General features: G+C 41.7%; 1 protein-coding gene across 1 annotated transcript in view; it reads right to left on the bottom strand.

Moving 5' to 3' along the window:
- The window catches only part of Gpr63 (G protein-coupled receptor 63), a 45,585-nt gene extending 25,172 nt beyond the window's left edge, over positions 1-20,413 (bottom strand). The window contains exon 1 of the mRNA XM_052176164.1: positions 20,244-20,413. The gene's annotated coding sequence lies outside the window, so the exon portion shown is untranslated. The remainder of the gene's footprint in view (positions 1-20,243) is intronic.
- Positions 20,414-21,284: the final 871 nt, after the last annotated feature.

Raw genomic sequence — 21,284 nt, 5'->3', positions numbered from 1 at the left:
GACCATGCACTAGCCTAGGTCGAGTTCTTTCCCTTAATTACATTTCCTAATCAGTTATTTCTTAAGACCCAAGCCAAATGTCAAAACACTCCATATACTATGAAGTGGTTGGCTAGTAGTCGGAAGGCATAAAGAACAAAAAGACATCAGAAGGCTGAGGCTCCTGCAATGGCGCGCCTACCACAGATTTTGCTAGAGTCTGGATCTTGATTGACTCCCAAGAGTCCAAGTGTTGAAGGCTGCATCTCCACAGCCTGTGGCTTGGCTGGAAAGCAGCAGAACTGTTAGAGGAGGCAGAGCCTTGTGAACAGAAGGTAGGATAGCGTGTGTGCCCCTGAAAAGGCTACCGGGGTCCCAGCACCTTCTTTTCCTTTGTCTCATTTTGTGGCTACTGTGGCATGAACAGTGTTGCTCTATCATACACTCTCACCCTACAGGTCACATCACCGCCTCCAAAACAACAGACCCTAAACTATGGACCAAAATTAAACTTCTCTACTATCTAAGCTTGTGTCTTTTGTCATTGTGACAGAGAGCCAACATGTGACTCATAATTTGAAATGTGTGTGTGTGTGTGTGTGTGTGTGTGTGTGTGTGTGATGATATGCAAGAAAAACACAAGGAACTAAGTTAAAAGATAAGCAAAAGAACATACACTAAAACATCCAAATAGGGAAAAGCAAAAATCCATTACATATATAAGGATGTTGCCTCTCACCAATCAGCAGTGAAATACAAATACATATCGCACAAAGCTAAGATGGCTAAAGTTTAAAAAGCAACAGCGAAAGAAAATAGTTTTCAGGATGGCATGGAGATGGGACTTCCACGAACTGCTGTTGGGAGTAGAAATTGCTGTGCTTTGCTACTTACTAAAACATGCCATCGCTGCCACCCAGCAACCCCACAAAGCACTGACTGAACAGAAATGCTCTCGTCCTTCTATTAAGTGGCACACGTGTTTTACTAGCAGCACTGTTTTGAGATAAGCATATAGCAGAATGGCAAGTATCCGTAAGCAGCAGAATGAATAATAATTTTAAAAAATCTATTCATATAATGGAGCAGTATACTACCACAAAAAATGAGCAAACGACTCAGAACAACACCTAGATGAATCTAACAAAATAAGACTGAGCGTAAGGCACAGGCACAGAAACACATTACACTGCTTAGCAAAGGCAGGGTCAATATGATGCTGGAGTTGTTGGATGGTTCCTTTAGGAGATGATTCAAGGACAAGGAAGGGACTTTGGGGATATTGAGACCCCTGAAATGATGTAACATTTCCTTAATCTCTGTGATGGTTATACATATGGACTCCTCTTTCAGCTTTTACTAAATTGTCTTTTATGATTTTTATATTTTTCTGCCTATATGTGAAAGTTCTATTTAAAAAAAATCATTAAAGCACTGAAGTGTTAGGACATACCAGTAACCCAAGTCCTTGGGAAGCAGAGGTGGCATGTGGGCCTGAGGTCAAGCTGAACTATATAATGAGACGCTGTCACAAAATCACCAGAGCTTGGGCATGCAGCTCAGTAGCAAAGTGTTTGCCTTGAACATGCAAGGGCCTGGATTCCAGCCTCAGCAATGAAAGTAAATGAATATATTAAAATTTCAGATATTTAATGTCTCAGAAGTTGCCTTTAAAGCTAATACAATGAAAATATCTGTTTAAAAAAAAAAGCTTGAGAGTTTACGTCAAAGAATTCATATCTAATACCAAAACAACTGTTCATTAAAAAAAAAATGATAGAAAAATTCTTCTCATCAAAATTCTAAATTCCTGTGTTTTTAGAAGATAATGAAAATTCAAGTAACAGACTGAACATATTTTCAAATCACGCATCTAACAGAATTGTGCCCAAATCTTACAAAGAACACTTGTGTCTTACTTAAGGTTTCTACTCCTGTAACAAAATACCACAACCTAAAAGTTGAGGAGAAATGGTCTATTTGGCTCACATTTCCACAAAGTAGCTCATCACTGAAGAAAGCCAGAACAGGAACTCAAACAGGGCAGGAACCTGGAGGCAGGAGCTGATGTAGAGGCCATGGAGGGGTGCTGCTTACTTGCTAGTTCCCATGACTTGTTTAGCCTGCTTTCTTATACAACCCAGGACCACCAGGGATGATACCACCCACAACAGGCTGAGCCCTCCCCCCCCCATCACTAATTAAGAAGATACCTTACAAACAAATCTTATAAAGGCATTTTCTTGAGATTCTCGACTTTCAGAAACTCTAGTTTGTATCAAGTTGGCATAGTCAGCACACTTGACCCCTTGTCAAACATATCACTGTTAAACTACAATCTTTCTGCTCATCTTCAAGATTACACATGAATAAAGACATCACAATACAAAACATTTTACAAACTTAAAAAGTCATTTACAAATTCAAACACTTTTTTAAAGCTGTCTCTTTAAAAGTATCCAGTCTCTTAAAATCCAAATTTTCTATAAACCTCCAAATCAACACCCCCCCCAACACACACACACACACACACACACACACACACACACACACTTCAAAGTCTCTCAACTGTAGGCTCGTATAAACTCAGAAATAGGTTAAGTACTTACTTCTTACTTTTAAGAGGGAAGAACCCTGACACATTACAAATTTGAACAAAGGAAAACCAAACTTCAGAGTGTTAAATAACTCAATATGGAATATCTGGGATTCACTCCCAGTCTTCTGGGCTCCTCCAAAGGGCTGGGGTCATTTTTCCAGCTCCACCTTCTGCATCACATACAGATGGATTATCTTCTAGGCTCCAGTTGGCTCCATTCCACTGCTGATGATGTTCATGGTGGTCATCCCATCACACTGGCATCTCCAAAACGGCTAGAGTCCCTTGCTATAAATGGACTGTACTTTCACCAATAGCTTCTCACAGGCTCTGTTCATGGTGCAAAACTTGTCTGCATGACCCCTGCAATCCTGAGCCTTCATCTGTCACTGAGGCTGCACCTTCACCAATGGCCTCTCACAGCACCAAGCCTCATTGCTTTGCATGGCTCCTTCATGCCTTCAAAACCAGTACCACCTGGGTGTCTCTTACATGACCAAATTCATCTTCCAGTATGAGGTACAACCTCGACTACCTCTGGATCATAACTTCTGTGTGCTGACTCTCAGGAAAACAGTTCCCAGAAGATTTCACCTCAGTGATACTGGTCTCTTATTAATCACCAGTCATTTCTCAGCTCTAACCAACCAGCAATGAGTAGTTCAGAAGGGCAAAAGTTTCAATTTAGTAGTTTTAGTATCCTTTAAATCATATCTGATTCTTCAGCCCAGAACCACAGTTTCCAGCTAACTGGAACCACAGAATCTTAATCCCGAAAAACAAATGGTCCCAATATAATCTTAATCTTCCCTCTGAAACTTTGCAAGTCAAGCCTCCATCTTCTGCATTGCACTCAGCATTCCCATCTCACAAGCTCCTATAGAACAGTGCAAAAAGTACTGAACAGTCAATTGCACAAAGTTCCAAAGTCCCTCCATAATCCTCCCCCAAAACAACATGGTCAGGTCTATTGCAGCAATATCTAACCATCTAGGTACCAGCTTGTCTCAGTTAAGGTTTCTACTGCTGTGACAAAACACCATGACCAAAAGTAAGTTGGGAAGGAGAGATTATTTGGTTTATACTTCCATAATTGTAGTTCATCACTGAAGAAAGTCAGAACAGGAACTCAAACAGGGCAGGAACCTGGAGGCAGGAGATGATGCGGAGGCCATAGAGGGGTGCTGCCTACTAGCTTGTTCTACGTGGCCTGCTGGATCTGCTTCCTTATAAGAACCCAGGACCACCAGCCCAGGGATGGATGGCACCACCCACAATGGCCTGGGCCCTCCCCCATCAATCACTGATCAAGAAAATACCTTACAGCCAGATCTTATGATCCATCAACTGATGGAAAGAAAAACAAAAGGCACTGTATAGTTACAGCTATACAGTGGAAAGCTGTTAACAACAAAAAAGAAATAAAGTGCACATGTGCTGTGCTATACACACACCTCAAATAGACTCAAAAATACTACAAGCAAAGACACTCGGCCACATAAAATCACATTCCGTTTATTTGAATGCTCACACGGGCTTCCATACTGCACTGTGTCTGTGACACCGCACCTTTGGTTTTTATCCCTTAACCTTATATATGCCATAAATAGCAACTCTCAGTAATTCCTTTCTAAATAGAAAGTCAGGTAGACTCCCTATCCTTTCATCCCACCTCACCACGACTGAAAGGTGCACCTTCCAACGTGGAGTAATAGAAACTATGCAACATGTACTCCAGCGATCTTCACACCACCATAATACAGGTAGCTCTTTGTCTTTTAATTGCTTCAAAATAAGCCTCTCTGTACCCTACTAGATTTTCTACAAACATCCTACCACAAGAGTACCTAGGTTTTTTCCTAGATCCCCACGAGACTACAAAATAACTTGCTTTTTATAACATCACATTTTGTTTCTGACTGACTCTTCCTGAGAGCTCAAATCAAGCCATCAAATATGTCTTGGGCATCAATCGGGTTTAGGCGCTATACCAGGAGATTGACAACTAACACCAATATACAGCATGCTACATTCTAAAATCAAACAGGGCTGAGGAAGTGGTAGAGTTTGTACAGTACTTGCTGCACAAGCATTAGCAGCTGAGTTTATACCTGCAGCACCCACATACAAAGCCAATAAAGGAGGTGCATTCTATGACCCCGGTGCTGGAGGTGAAGACAAGCACACTCCTGGAGTTCGTAGCTCAGCCACAAACACACACATCCCTCTACACACGTATCCACATGAACATATACACACGGAGAAAGAGAAAGGTAAAACAAAAAGATAGGGGGATACTGCACACACCATGGTGTCTCTTTCCTACTTCGAACCCAGACAGTACCTCTGAGACAGTTCAGGCACAGCCTCTTGATAATGCAGAGAGGCGGGTGGACCCCTACACACACAGCTTTACCTTCCCATCTCACCTCACCCCGATCACTCCAGTCCATCTTCTCACATGGTATGATAGGAACTCACGGCAGGGACTCTGAAGACCTTCATGTCATCAGAGACCTCAAATAACCTCAAATCTTATATGTAACAGTTGGTCACTAAAAGAAAAAAAATGGATCCGCTTCCCCTAGCTGGACTACCTGGTCAGGCCTCATCCCAGGACGAGGTGGGTAACCAGGGGGGCCTTCCCCTTCTCTTCTAAGGAGAAGGGGAGGGGTAATGAGGGGAGACATTTGTGAGAGTAGGACTCAGAGGGGAAGGGGGCTCTTTGATAGGGATGTAAAATGAATAAATAATGAAAAAAAACTACTGAAGGCAAAGGTAATTCAATTAAATATATGCAGAGCATATGAAAAAGGGGAAAAAATAGGCCACTGGCTCCCTGATCCTGCATTGTGTAAATATAACTCAGCATCATGGCAATTTCAATGATGAACACAGAGGGAAATGTGGAATTAGCAGTCTTTTTTTCCTGGGCAGGAAGCTAGAAAAGTCATGCAGGAAGAGAAGCACAAAGCTAAAGATCACAGGGCTCTCCGTGTGTCACTGCAGCACAGGGCTGGACACCAGCAGGGACTCATGGGGGGGATGGGGAGGGAAGGGTCAGACCTCCAGTCACTGCCAGTTCTCAAAATAACGCTGACAAGCTCAGGAAGATTCGAAGGGTCTAAGGTCATATTTAAAATACCCAAAGCTCAAAATTTACAAAAGACGACTTTGGCTTTAGTATTCGAAGTAGTTAGGAGAGAAAAAAATACAATTGCCCACAATGTTAACATACACCAATTATAACTACCTTTACTCACTTAATGTGCAGCAATACCCAATCTTATGAATGTGACACAGCCTTTTCACACACATTCCTCAGTTTACTTTCTTCATTAAGATCCCTTCCCCCACTGCTTGCTCCCTGTCTTCTTTCCTTCTCTCTATATCGGAAGTCTAAGTTATCATCTCTCCAAAACGCTTAGGATCAAAAGGTTCCACATTTGGCAACATTTCTGAATTTGGACTATTTTGAAATCTAAAATTAGAAACGTTCTGCAATCTGAAACTTTTGAGTATGAGAGAGTTTGAAAATAATAGATTTTGGAGCATTTGGGAATCAAGAGTTTCAAAGGGTGACCTCCAATTTGTGTGCAGTGCCTGCTCCAAGTCTGAGAAGGAACCAAGCAAGAATCCCCTGAGCTTACAGAACTGAAAGTCTTGTGAGGAAATACCCAATAATTCCCGGGGTCTAACAGGCTTCCTATCCTACAAACACCAGGCTGTTCGAAGACTGCAAAGTGAGGAAACAATTCACCATTTACTGTCATGATACTTGCTAAATCTCATACTTCCAGGGGAAAAAAAATCACATACTGAACACGAGTATACTTTTGTTTCAAAGGTATAGATTATATATCCTTTTTGGTAGACAAGAAATAGAAAAAGAGGGGGTTGCAAATAATAAACGAAAAAATAAAAATAAAAACCATACTACACGTAAATCAAATTTTAAAAAATGAATATGGGTCCTGACCAAAATTTCTTTATGTTTTTTATTTTCTTTTTGCCTTTTTTAAAAATGTATATGCGTACTCTATCTGCATGCTCCCCTGTGTTCCAGAAGAGGGCAACAGATCCCATTATAGTTGGTTGAAAGTCACCATGTACTTGCTGGGATTTGAACTTACAACCTCCTCTCAACCACTAAGCCCTCTCTCAAGCCCTTTTTTATGTTTTCTAACACTGAATTGTTAACAAATAATTTTAGATACAAGAATATTTCGTGTTTCTTAGAACCTCACTACCTGAAAGATGTTCTACACTAACTTCTGCACAAGGTCAAGTCCATTTATAAAATAACCTCCTAAGAACACAGTTCTACTATTTCTAATTTTTGCCATTCAATAAGGAGTACTATTGATAAAGTAACCCAGTAGGACGGGTCCAATAAGAAGGGCCACCAGGACTTACAGGGTCACTGTAAATTCAAAGTATTCCATATGCTTTCCAAAATATTCCATATTCCGTGAACCCTGCTCAGTGCCAAGAAAAATACCTTAGCAGAGAAGAAACCTGTTAAAAGAAAATCTGTAGCAGTCATTTTCAACTTAAAAAAAAAAGTCACGCAGGACGGTGACACGCATCAGCAGGTGGCAGGGGACACTAACACCTAGGGCTGTCGTCTTCCCTCCACGCCTGCACGCACGCACGGACAAACTAATGTTAAACCGTTAAAGACATTTCAAACCTATTTAAAAAATAAAGACCTTAAGAGCTAAATTCTAAACACCAAGGAAGTGTATCTCAAGCTTCGTCAAGTCTCAAGAGACTGAATTCTAAGGGGGCCCAGTACTTGCCTGTCCCTGAGGTGAGGTTCCCACCAGTACTGGGCATAAGGCATGAGGGGTGTTGTCAATCGGTAAGGTCCCTGCTGCTCTCAGACAAAAGAGCCAGCAAAGGCTGGGCAAGTTCACAAAGTGCTGATGCAACTGAGGAGAGACTGAAGACCCAGAGCCCCGAGGGAATTCACTGGCCCCGTGTCAAGTGCACACAAATGGCCAGAACTGCGATTCCTGGAGGTCTTCTTAACAAAAGAGGAAAGAAATGGCAGCGAATGGCACTATCAATATCACTATGCTTGTGTGGAGTTCGCGAGGCTTTTACTCTATCTTACTTGCGCCCTTTTTCAAGTGACTCTTCTAGCAGAACAGCCTCTAAGAGTAACTGATGCTGCGAAGTGTGCATATGTGTGCGTGCACCCAGTACACAGTCAACACTGGCGAGAACCTTGGCAGCCGTGTGGCCCAAATGTTAGAATTTGCCTAAGAGCTAATAAAATAAACGTGAAAATTCTCTTTATATTCATGGTTTCCGTTATGAGGGAAACTGAATTGGAAAAAGAAAAAAGAAATTGAATGGAGTTGTAGAAAAAGATATCATTTACCTGAATGACCACATCTCCATTTAAATTAGATACAAAGGAGACTGGCCCTTCCTTTAAGCTAAACGGATATAGAGTGCAGCCCTGGAGACAAGTACCTTTCCATTACCTGCCAGAGACCCATTTTCCTGGAACCCCGGTATAAGACAAGTGAAATTATAATTTAAAATTAAATCTTAAAGTAGAAGAGGGAAGGGGTTGATTGGGGAACAGAGGGAGGGAAGAGGGCTTATGGGACTCATGGGGAGGGAGGGATCCAGGGAAAGGGAAATCATTTGAAATGTAAATAAAGAATATATCGAATAAAAAAATTAGAATCTAGTTTAACTAAACTTTTTAATGTAATGTAAAGAGAATTGGGATTAAAAAAATTTTTAACACTAGGTACAAATTATTTCCTAAAAGAGCACAGCAGAATCTACACGAGTAACCCTAGCAAAGACTCCTAGTAACAGACAGAACAATGCCTGAATCAGCCATCTTTTGTGACCTTCCGAGGCCTCAGATGGAGGGACTGGGACACCAACCCAGCCACGAAAACCTTCCATCTACAGTTTGTCCTGCCTGCAAAAATCGGCAAAGGGACTCAAGAGACTTCATCCTGAGGCTGATGGGAGCAGAGGCTGAGTACCACAGCCAAGCACAAGGTAGGAGGAGCTAGGGGGTCCTGTGAAGGAGAGCGAGGAAGGATTAGAACCGGAGGGATCAGAGACAAACCAAGAGGACACGGTCCAGAGAGTCAGGTGACTGGGACTCAAGGGCGCTTGCGTAGATCAGGGAGGAGTCTGCATATATGTTATGGCTGAGTAGCTTGGTGTTCTTGTGAAATCCTAGCAGTGGGAGCAGGTGTCCTCTCTGACCCACTTGCCTCCTTGTGGGGCCGTGTTCCTCCCACTGGGTCGCCTTGCCCAGCCTTGCTGTGATGATATGAGCCTGGTCTCACTGAAGCTCCTTACGCCCAGTTCTGTTGATGTCCCTGAGAATCCTGCTCTTTTCTGAGGGGAGTCAAAAGGGGTGTGGATGTGGGAGAGAAGGGGGTTTGTGGGGAAAGATTGAGGAGAGGGGAGGAAGGAGAAACTATGGGTGGGTATAATAAATGAAAGAATAAAAAAATTACAAAAGAAAAAGGGAAAGAAAGCACAGCAGAGTAAAAGCTCAACTCTCCTTACCCAACAATGGGCAGCCATTCTAGTCACTGATGAATGGACTAGTGACCGAAAGGGAGCCCATTTCATTTTTTTTTTTCTGAGACAGGGTTTCTCTGTGTAACCCTGGCTGTCCTGGAACTCATTCTGTAGACCAGGCTGGCCTCGAACTCAGAAATCCACCTGCCTCTGCCTCCCAAGTGTTGGAATTAATGGCATGCGCCACCACCGCCCTGGCTCAGGGAAGCCCATTTCATATCACCTTAAACAAGCCATTCTCATTAGTTTCAAGTTGTGTATACTTGTATAACGATATGTGCACATGGATGCAGGTGCCAGAGGCGTTGAACACCCTGGAGTTGGAACAATAGGTGACTGTGAGCCTCCCTACATATGTGCTGAAAGCCGGGTCCTCTGAAAAAGCAGTATGTGGTCTTAGCTGCTGGGCCACCTCTCCAGCTCTTAGTAACCACCTCTGTTTCACCACTGTGCTTGCTTTTATTGCTATAGTACAGTAAACGTGTACTGGGTAACACAAAGGCTGAGGTCTTCAGCCTCTTTCTGTTTGTCTATTTATAACAAAACTGGTAGCCACATTGTTGTACTATATAGGGTAAAAGGGAAAAGTTAATATGTTTGGCTTAGTCCATTTTGGTTGCTAGGATGGAATAGAATACCTGAGATTGATCATCTGGGCAGAGAATTTATTTGGGTCACGGTTCTGGAAGTGATTAAGAGACTCTGGCATGTCGAATGGCCCTTGTTGTGTAGCACCATTTGGCACAGGAAAGAAAAGTATAATAGCTATGTCTGAGAGACAGAGACAACAGGGACATATGAACCAGCCACAGAAGGCCAAAAGAGCGAGAGACATGACCCAGCAGTGAAGAGCACTGGCTGTTCTTCCTGAGGACTCCCAACACACCATGCCTTACAGCTGTTTGTAACCCCAGTCCCACCAGATTCGATGCCTTCTTCCAACCTCCAAAGACACAGGACATACATGGTACCCAGGTACGGGTGAAATACCTATACATGTAAAATGAAACAAATAATTAAAAAAAAGAAACTCTGAGAGAGCCCAATTCACACACTTTGAACAGGAAAAAAAAGATGTTTCATTTATTTTGCATTTATATGTGTATATTTATATGTGGGTATTCTCATGGGTTAGGCGCATAAGTGTGCAGGAGCACATGCATGCGTGTTGTGGGGGGAGACCCACGCTGACCTCAGACATCACCATCAGCCAAAGCAATGAGCTCAGGAAAGAGCAAGCGCGAAGAGGGGATATGTCATCCTGACTAACTTTATCTGTCAACCTGGCAGAGCCTGGAGTCACCTGAGATGCGGAAGTGTATACCATATTGTCTTATGGCACTGTCTGCAGGAGAATGTCTTGACTACTCTTTGATATGGGATGTCATAGCCTGCAGTGGGCATCTCCACCCCTAGACAGGCGGTGCTGGGCTCCGTAAGAGCCAGGTGAGCACCCACACGAAAGCACACACGCATGACTCCACGTGGGCTCTGTCTCAGCCCCTGCTGCGTCTCTCCCCTGACTCCTTCAGTGATGGACTATGACCCGGAAGCTAAGCAAGTGAATCCCTTCCTTTCTGCCATTGATGGCTGTTGGAACAAGTGCTTTATCACAGAAGCAGAAAGAAGCAAAAGCACAGACCACAAAGACCTCAGGTGCAGAAACTATTCAACAAGGGACATATTAAACAGTAAGGGATTGTACTGAGCAGATGTGGGAAAGTACCAAACACTCATGTAGAAATGAAATATGCCTGATATGAACGCTAAGTCAACAAAACGGCTTGTTACTGAAGTGAATTAACTATGCCTTGAAATCGACAGTTTCCTCAATGCCAGGAAAAGCCGTATGTGAGTGAGAAGTGAATGAGAAGCGGTACAAGAAATGCGGCAATGAAATATATAAAAGGACTAATAAACTTGCAGCCAGAGGGTAAGATGATCATAAATAATATTTATAGGATAATCAATGGAAGGTTTCAGAATGATCAAAAATGCTAATGTTCAAATAGAGTCAATCAGATGCCCAACAGGATGAGTGTTTAATTCTCACTCAGAAACAACAGGAAATTTTTAACATGCATGTACACACAGAGAGACACACAAGTACCCACACAAGGAGCTATCTCTGTGGCGAGAATATCTTTAAAAGATCTTAGAAGAACTATTTCCCTGACAAAGGGGGCAAACAAGATTGAGTGCTTAATTCATCATGGCAATAATAAAATGTAGAGGATAATGGGTTCGTATTTTGTGATATGCTACGAGTAATTATCTATCAAAAAGGAATTCAATACCCAAAGGATCTCTCTTCAAGAAAGAAGGTAATTAAAATCATGATTATAAACAAACTCTCCCCACGCACTCACTCAGCAAAGGAAAAGTAAGGATATTTGTCAGACAAAGAAAATTCCCCAGAGAGAGGACCTGCTATACAAGGAAGGTGAGAAAGTACAGTCATAATACACAATTACATATAAGCGCTGGCTATACCGCCAAAACTATCATTTTAGAAGGAAAAATAAAAAGCTTACTAAAGCATTAGCAAGAAATAAACTGGAGGTAGGATTATATGCATTGCTCTTAGGAATTAGTAATTTTAATAAGGAAGGTTGGGCCTCATTAAAAATACAGCGTCAGTGGATTAAACCACAGAAAAAAATGTCTCACGCGTCTTCACTCTGGAAGCTGAAGTTCACAGTGAAAGTAGCATCAGCACTAGTTGCTTCCTAACGTGCGTCCCTCAGCAAAGCACTTCCACATGGCCTGTCCTCTCAACATGCAGAGAGGAAGGGAAATCTGTGTCTGGTCTTACCTCATCAGGGCCACCAGTAAAGTTCACTTAGCCTGAATTACCCCATCATAGACACAGTCTCCAGATACTGGGCCTTAGGCCTTCCATGTATACATTTGGAAGGACACAACACAATTCTACAATAGAGGGCAAAAATACTGATAACCACAGATGAATAAAGATGAATATTCATAATAATATTATCTGGGTCATCACTAAAAGTACACAGAGTATCCAGCCAGTACCTTCAGCTCACTTAGTAAACAGAATACTAAAAAGAAAAGAGAGAATCGATCTATCCAAAAGCAGGTAAAAACAGGAAAGACAATGCAGAAAAAGCAGGGAAGAAATACATGACTATAGATCATAATTAAATCTGAATTTAATAATCTTCATTCCAAATACAAAGGACTAAATTTTCCAGTGAAAAGCAGATTCGGCTATACCATATTAACAAGAGACACATCTAAAACTATAATGGCACACATCCAGTTTCAACTGCAGAAAGAAGAATAGATATAAAACCAAACACAATCTATATGGAACAATGTATTGTTTCACTAATATCAAAGGAAAACGACTTTTAAGTTAAATAACAGTATCAGAGATAAAGTTACCACATATGACAAAAAGGTTTAATTTACCACAAATATTTCTTTTAATTTAAACTTGCATCTAATAATATTCCTCAAAAGGCAAAACATTCATGATCCAGATGAAAATAATAAATTCATAATTAAAATCTCAGCAGTTGAATTTTTAGGCAGACAAAAACATTACTAAAGAGTTAAACAATGTGATTAGAAACAAAGGAATACATACTGTTTCCAACTGACACGTGAAACCTTTATTAAAACAGAATACCTGCTGTAGCCTACAACACTAACAAGCTTCAAAGAACTGGTATGATACAGAATAATTTGTCTCAGCATATCTCAAGAGTTCCACAAAAAAGCAATAGTTATCAGAACCTCCAGTCTTAAGAACTAGAATCAAAAACATAATACCTCAGGCTGGAAAGATGTCTCAGCAGTTAGGAGCACTGGATGATCACCTAGAGGACCCAGGTTCGATTCCCAGTACCCACATGGCAGTTCATAACCATCTATAACTCTGGTCCAAAAAATTTGGTGGCTTCTTTTTGCCTCCGCAGGCACTGCACACACATGGTACACAGGCACATGCAGGCAAAACACCCAAACACATGACTAATTGATTAAGTAAATTAAAAAAAAAAACAGGGAAAATACTTAGAGATGCACAATTTTTTAAAATTATTCTGACAAAGAGCTAAAACGGTGATATGAGGGGAATCTCTGTATAGTCCTGGAATAAAGCAGGAGCGAGGCATGCCAGCTAAAGGAACGGCATAGGGTGAGAGAAACCTGAAAACCACCAAAGAGAATCCACGCAGAAGTTAGAAATAAGCACATAACAGATGGAAAACTGAAGGTTCAGAGAAATCATATACTATAATATTATATACTATATAATATTATATACTATAATATTATATACTATAATATTATATACTATAATATTATATACTATAATATTATATACTATAATATTATATACTATAATATTTTAAAAGGGCAAGGGTGAAGGAGAAGCACTGAGGTTCCACAGCAACCAGAACCCCACTTTCTGATAGATGGGACACTTGGTTCTACCTTTTGAAACACAGCAATAGTGACAAATGTCTCTTCATAAAAGTATAATTAAACTGGGAAATTCATAAAAACACATACACACAAGAATAAACTTTACCCCAAATGACACTGATAAATTTGAAAATCTTAAAAGTGAGACCCACATAAATGTAGTTGAATTGTCCTAAAGTCCCCAAGAAAACAAAAATAAGAAATCAGCTATTTTAGGATAGGGCAATAGTAAAATTGTTTCCAGGAAGGTATTCTGAGCTTTCCCATAAATGCTGAACTTCTTCATGAAAAGAAATGGACCTGTTCAGTATGTGCACATCTACTACAGCCATGCCAACATAGAGACATTGCCCCCAACATTCATGTGTTACAGCTTGGTCACTAGCTAGTGGATCACTCAGAGACTGGTGGCTCTTAGCACCAAGTCAGTGGGAAAAGCAGCTGACGCAGTCACCTCTTTAGGGCTTTACTGGGGATAACGGAAATTCTGAGGATAAGACCTAGTTGGGAGAAGTAGATCACTGGGACACTGTTCTTGTATACTGTATCTTTTTGTTGGTCTCTGACTCTTTGCTTCCTGACTTTCATGAGGTGAATCCCATCTCTTCCTCCATAGGCTCATTACATCATGAGATAACCTTCACTCTAGTCCTCCCAAAATAGAGGCAGGTGACCTTAGACTACAACTCCTGAGACAATGAGCAAAATAAAGCTTTCTAGCATTAGGCTATTTTTAGTAGGTCTATGTCCCAGCAACAAAATACAAACTAATACAAACACAGGTTTGTTTTACAATATTAAAGAAGGAGAGAAATGATACTCAGCTAAGCAACGCACTTGATCTCAAGTATAAAGTCAGAGTAAAACACCAGCTTGGAAGAAAACAGTGAACTAATCCTGATGTGGACAAAGAAATAAGCTCCTGTTCTGGGGTTGGGGGTGTGGGGTAACTAGTCCCCAAAGTGAGAAAGAGAGGAAGGGAGGGAGGGGGGAGGCGAGAAGAGACAGAAAGAGACAGAGACAGAGAGACAGAGAGAGACAGCGCTATGCACAGCTGATGCTAAATTCTACAAAATTCTACAAATAAAGAATGGGCATGGAAACCATAGCCATGATGTACTTCTGAGAGTCATGTTAGATGGCTAAAGATAACTTCAGTTCTGAGCACGAGGGAGCCTCACGCGTGTTCTTTTCCTGTCCATGCCCATTCTGCATCTCCTGTTCTATTACTGAGATAAGCACATTTTAAAGATAATCAGCATGACACGTATCCAGTTTCAAAGATAACTTCTGGCTAAGACATGATTTTATATTATGGACAGAGGAAAGACCTATACAAGCATATGGATAAAATATGGACTCACAAGTGCATTTAAACCTTACAAATTAATTATCAAGGTTAAGGGTATGAGAGCTGGTTTCATAGGTAAGACAAACATCATTAAATTTTAAACATGACCACACAATAAGCAATATTCATTAAATCCCAGAGCAGTTATGTATGCCTCAAAGTGCGTGGACCAGAGGACAAGCATGAATAAAGGAGACTGAAATTGCAAAGAGAATATGACCCTCACCGCACCCTGTCATCTGCTGTAGTTCCTTAAATACAAATAGCATTTACAGACACTCATGAATGGTCTGGGATTAAGGCTAAATCTTTGGGAGTATCTGGGATTATTTCATTTAGAGAACATGAGCACGGTCTTGAAATTCTGACTTGGGGCTTCTATATGAAGAAAAGCAGAACCTACAGAGGAAAAAGAAAGAGATGCTAATGGGTGACTAGACTTTTCCATTAGGAAAAACAATGTGCCTTCAGGCCAATGTCCTTATTTCTCCCACAAAACCCTGCAGTTAGGATATTACTCAGTGTAAACAGCCTCAGATGAGTATAAAAATTGTGTTATAAAAAGATTCACCCTGCTCTACAGTGGCAGAGGAAGAGGAGGAAGAAAGGGAGGAGGAGGAAGAGGAGAAGGAAAGGGAGGAGGAGGAAGAACTGGAGAAAGGAGGAGGTGGGAGAAGCTGGGGCAGCACCAAGTGACAGCACCGTGTCATGTATTATCACATAGATGCGATAAATTGTAACGTATCCGTAGAAAACACGATTCAACACATCAATGTTGCACGCCATCTCAGGACCTGGAAAGTGGCTACGGAGCAGTACATAAAGTTAGAAAATAAAATATTTTCTACATGCATAGGAAATACACAATAAAATGCTAACAGTAGGGCTGGAGAGATGGCTCAGCGGTTAAGAGCACTGACTGCTCTTCCAGAGGTCCTGAGTTCGATTCCCAGCAACCACATGGTGGCTCACAACCATCTGTAATGATGTCAGATTCACTCTTCTAGTGTGTCTGAAGAAAACTACAGTGTACTCATATAAATAAAAATAAACAAATCTTTTTAAAAAAATAAAATAAATGCTAACAGTAATCATCTCTCAGTACAGTTCTTTTTCTTTTTGCTTATCTGGATAGATTTTCTATAGTAAACACATGTCATTCCTATGATGAGAAAAACTATTGCCGTGTGAGAGCGAAGAATAGGGAGTCAAAGCCTTAAACGCAAATATACTTGAAATAAAGAAACAGAGGGAAGACATTATCAACGGCATTTCAGCTTTATGTGGGGGTAAAGTAACCCAACTCATAGAAAACGGGCAAACCTTGACTTGAAACTAGGTAATAAATATACCATGGAAGAAGAAGACAAGGCAAAGAAGATAAACAAGTACTAAGAGACGATGAACTGAAAAAAGTCAGGAATGGGTTCTTGCTAGGGTTTGACACTGAAACTTTAGATGGCCTGGGTTTGTGTGGGTTTCGTCAAAATGCAGCAAGTAGGACCGACCCATCCCTTGCCACCTGGATGAAAAGCAAGTGAGTCAAGACAATGTTAAGAGAGTACTGAATAGGGAGAGAACTGCAACACTGCCCTCTGGAAGGCAGGGGCTCGACAGATCGATCGATCAATTGATCGATTGATCGATCAATCGATCACAGGACCTCTCCTATCTCCGTCCCCTTTGTACCCAGCATCCTTCCTAGACCAGCAGAGAACAAAGAACTTGCAGCAGACACCTTCAGCCCAGAACCCCAAAATCCAGCAGACAAGTTATTTGATTCTTAGGTAATTTCCAGTCAAAACGCTAATTCTCATCCAAACTCAGGCATTTTAAAATACCTACTAATTTTTTTTTTCTTTAAGAAAAATAGGACAAGAAGGGGGAGAGGCTCCCTGCAGTAGGTAAGCACTACAATGCAGAATGATGTCCTTCTTTTCTGCACCAATCTCCTCAAGGAGGATTCCTCCCAAGTCCTTCCTATAGACTGAGCTCATCTGGTCCAACAAAGAAAGTTAACGAAGAAGCTTTGAGCAAAACTTCCCAAGAGGTATGCAAAAATACATGAATAAATAATGAGGGTTTCAACTAGAAATTACCTACAATCAATCAGCATGTAGGTCAGGAGATTGATACAAGATCTAATTGTATATCTTCTAAATCTTAGTTGGGCCAAGACAGGCACCATTTCTTTTGCATTATTTATGAAATGATATGCTGAAAACAATAATGTCATTATTAATTTCAATATGTGACCAATAGTTAACCCTCTTAACTGTAAATACACATATTTTTTTCTCCAAAACTTTTGAGCTGAATTAAAATCCCACCTGGATTCTCCTTCCGTTTACAGTGATCATGATGAACTTTCCAGTATACTAAAGTTTCATTCTATAAATTATTAAACCTCCTGTCATGCAAACAGAAATGCACACGAATGATATTTGCCAGTCTTGTCCATATCTATTGGTGTAGAGGCAAAAGGCATTTAATCCTATGTGCCAAGCTCAAAGACAGAAACAGCTTGTTGTCAACTTGAGAAACCATTTTTAACAAGCAGGGTCTGCTGCCTCAGGCCAACTAAACACCAAAGCATGCTGGGCTGCCCACACTGCAAATTATGTGGAATGTTCTCCATGCTTTGTGGTTGCAAGAGTACTGATTTTGTTCATCATCCAATTCAAATTAAAAGACACATCTGACCTTACACAGAAATTTCCCAAGTAGTTCAAACTAACTGACAAAAAAATCCCATCAGCTTCAAAAAAGAAAAAAAAAAAGAGGCTATTTCCTAGTTCAACATTTCAAATGTGATTTTTTTTTTTTAAGTTAAAGAGACATAATGTAAATTTTGAGAAACTTCTTAATGGATTTCAAGAGAACAGTAAGAACTCACCCTAATCGTGGATGTCAAAAGCAGAGGGAGGGGCGTGTTATGATGAAGATCACTTGCAACAATGTAAAGAGTATTTATAGCAAAAGTAAATTGCAAATGTATTTCCCAAATAGCAAATTAAAGCAAAAATTAAAAAAACACTCTAATGGGTTACTAATTCCATAATTCCATCTCTAATGTGCATGTAGATGCTGAAATCCCTCAGCATCAGCTGAGGAAAGTGACTGTTCCAAAGAAAGATGTTGTTACATCACAAAAAATAGTGATGGCAGCAGCACTGGATTCTGGGTACTGTTTACTCAACTATCAGTGGACCACTCTCAAATCAGACAACTAAAGAGTTTTCACAGAGGGGAGCATAGAAACTTCCTCTAGGTTTGCTATTGAGGTCAACTTTCTAAGTTGTAAACTTGAGAAGAATCACCAGAGGTCATTTCTCATGTGCTGAAAAATCTAAGTTTTACCTAGAGATTTACCTTCTAATGGTAAAAATTTTTTGAACGAGAAAAGTGCCTGATTCAATCAACCCAGTGGTGGGATTGCTTTGATAGATAAATATGTGTTTAAGATCTTTGGTAGGTGGCATGCTAGTCCAAGCTTTATAAGAGTTGAGGTGTTTGTTAGAAAGTGGTATTCTTTAACTAAAATGTTCAAAGATAATAAACCCTCGCTAGAACAATTTTTAGCTTCTAACCATTTAGATCTGCTATTGTTAGTGAGCATGCATCATTGTGTCCCTGAATAATTTCCCTGTGACAGGTGACAGAGATACAGACATGTGTAACATCACTATACCTACATAAATCCATATGCATACATGTGAGTACAGAGAAAAGGTCTCAAAAAAAGAATCCTCACACCACCTACGTCCCAAGTCAAGTATACCGATATAATCTCAAAGTCACACTGATCAGAACTCAGTTACAACCACCTTTAGAACATTAAGTTCTTACCAACTTGCCCGAAGTACAACCAACATAAGACACAACTGCAACCAGAGTTAGGGTTTTAAGTATGAGACTTCTGAGCAAATTTTTCTCCAAGAATGTTGATAGAAAATTACTAGAAAATGTTTAAAGAGTTGTTTTAATCATCAGTTCTGATGTGAGTGTGTGTGTGTGTGTATATATATATATATATATACATATGTCATGCATATATACACATAGATATGCATGTACACATATATACATATGTGTGTATATATATATACATTCATATATGTAACAAATTGACAAAATTATATTCCAAGACAAAAATCAATGTTCAATTTTTTTTACAGTATTAGTGGGTATTTCTGTTATTTCAAAACTTCCATGATACAGATGAGGCATTTCCTTCGTTATCCTTACTATTTTAGTAGCAAGTATCTTTCTTCCACATATATGAAACATGCTTAACAACTTACTCTGAAAAGTTCAGTATTTAAAGGCGAGAGTTTGATTAGAGTTGTTCCAAGTGAACTAGATGATACAATCAATTGTGTCACTAAAATGTGGGCTATGTGATACTGTGTCTGCTCTTTATCAGCACTTTTGATTTTCAGCTGACATCAGATGACCACAGTAACTGGAGAACACAGAATACATGAACTGAGGCCAGAAAGGTGAGCACGTGGGGGCTCCCTTCACATAGGAGACACATGGAGAAAGACAGTTTGCACGGTAAATGAACTTTCTATTAGGCTTTATGAAGGATTACTTACCTCCTCCTCCATGGGTAAAACTGTCTGAAGTAAAGTCACATCATACAATAAACCAAGTATTGTTTACCATCTTAGAAATATTCTAAAATCCCTAAGAAGTTAGAGCATTCTTAACCTAAGACATGATGAAAAGTAAACTTGTCGATAAACAAAGAAAATCGTGTTTTAAAAGGGTGCTGCTAACCCTCACCCTTGTCTCACTGGGGTGGGGGTGGGGGTGCCTTCTAACGCGAAAGCCTAAGTATTCCAGACAATCCAAATATTTCATCAAAGACTAAATGATCACTTCTAAAAACTGGATCAGCCCCGGGGGTTAATTTCTCATAAAGCTGCGTTGCTGAGCTTTTTTAAACACCCGAGAGAACATGCTGAGTCTCAGCCCAGAGTGGAGAGCCCAGGGCGGGAAAGTTCCCGAGGGTCCCAGCCCTCGGCGAGGTCCGCTCCGCGGGGCCCCGGCTGGAGCACCGGGAACCAGGGAGGCCCAAAGCAGCGCGGGGCGTCGGGAGGCCCCGGGAAGCCGCGGCCGCGCTGGGAGCCTCTCCCGGGTGCCGGCTGCCGAGTCTGCCGCTTCCTGCCGCGGGGTCCGGGGAGAGCCGCGCTCCGCGCCACCAGCCCGCCGTCCGTCCGTCCTCCCGCCCGCCCAGCCAGCCCAGGATGCGCTCGCCTGCCCGGGACGCGCTCACACCTCGCACAAAAGGCGCCGCGGCGGGACCTCGGGGTGTAGGCAGCCGCTGCCTCCCGGAACTTTGCGGACATGGCACCGCAGCTCCGCAGCTCCGAGCCCCCGGCGCAGGAGGAGGCCGAGGCGGCGGCGGAGAGTCGGGGCATCGCCCCGCAGTGCCTCCGCCTTGCCGGCTGCCGGCGGCTCCCGCCCCCGGTTAACCAGCGCTCGCTCTTAAAGGCGCCCGCTGCTGGTTAGGCCGCGAGGTATGGAAGGGGAGAGGAGTGGGGTGGATACATGGAAAGGGGGAGGAGGCAGATAGTCAGGATCTCAGGAGCCTTCTGCAGTCTAAACTCAGACTCCTCCCGCTCCAGGTTCCCAGGTCACCCCACCTCAGGTACCTAGGGGGGAAAAAACGATCTAAGGGAGTTAAGTGCTCAGACCCTACACCAAAGATGCTTAGCCGCTGCTGGCTAATCCAGGAAACCTCACTTTTGCTTGAACTGCCCACACCCCTGTTAACGTCTTGATCTTAACACCCCATCCCTGCCCACACTTGCTATTGAGCTAAAAATCGGAACCCTATGGGACTGTGCTTCCCTCTGCCGTGCAGCCTCCCGGGTAATTCTTCATTTCCAAGGCTGTGACAAGGGTCTCATCCGGAGCACTTTAAATTGAAGACCAGCTCGGACCCCTACCTGTGCCGCTGAAGGAGTCGAGTCGTAAAGTGTAGTGGCAGACTTACTTGTCTTGCTTTGACCCATGTTCTGTTCTTTCTAGCCACTTGCCAGGTAGGCTTCCAACTGGATTGCTAGAACCGCGGACATTCATGATCACCAAACTGGACTCAGGAAGGCCCTGAAGGAAAAAACGTCATCATCAAATCTCAGTAATGGTGCTTTTGAAATGTTGCTTCCAAGTGATAAATGATACATTACTGTTTTCCTAACCACCATCAGCATTTGTGGCCCAGTGGAGGGCCCAGAAGGCTCAGAGCACTGGCAGTTTTCCTGACTCCGCAGCCGACCAGCACGAGGGACCATTCATCCAAAGCTGGTCTTCTGT

This window comes from Apodemus sylvaticus, chromosome 3, assembly GCF_947179515.1.
Source record: "Apodemus sylvaticus chromosome 3, mApoSyl1.1, whole genome shotgun sequence".
Classification (NCBI taxonomy): Eukaryota; Metazoa; Chordata; class Mammalia; order Rodentia; family Muridae; genus Apodemus; species Apodemus sylvaticus.
Note: the sequence above shows the minus strand (reverse complement) of the source record. Positions and strands in the feature narration are given on the sequence as shown.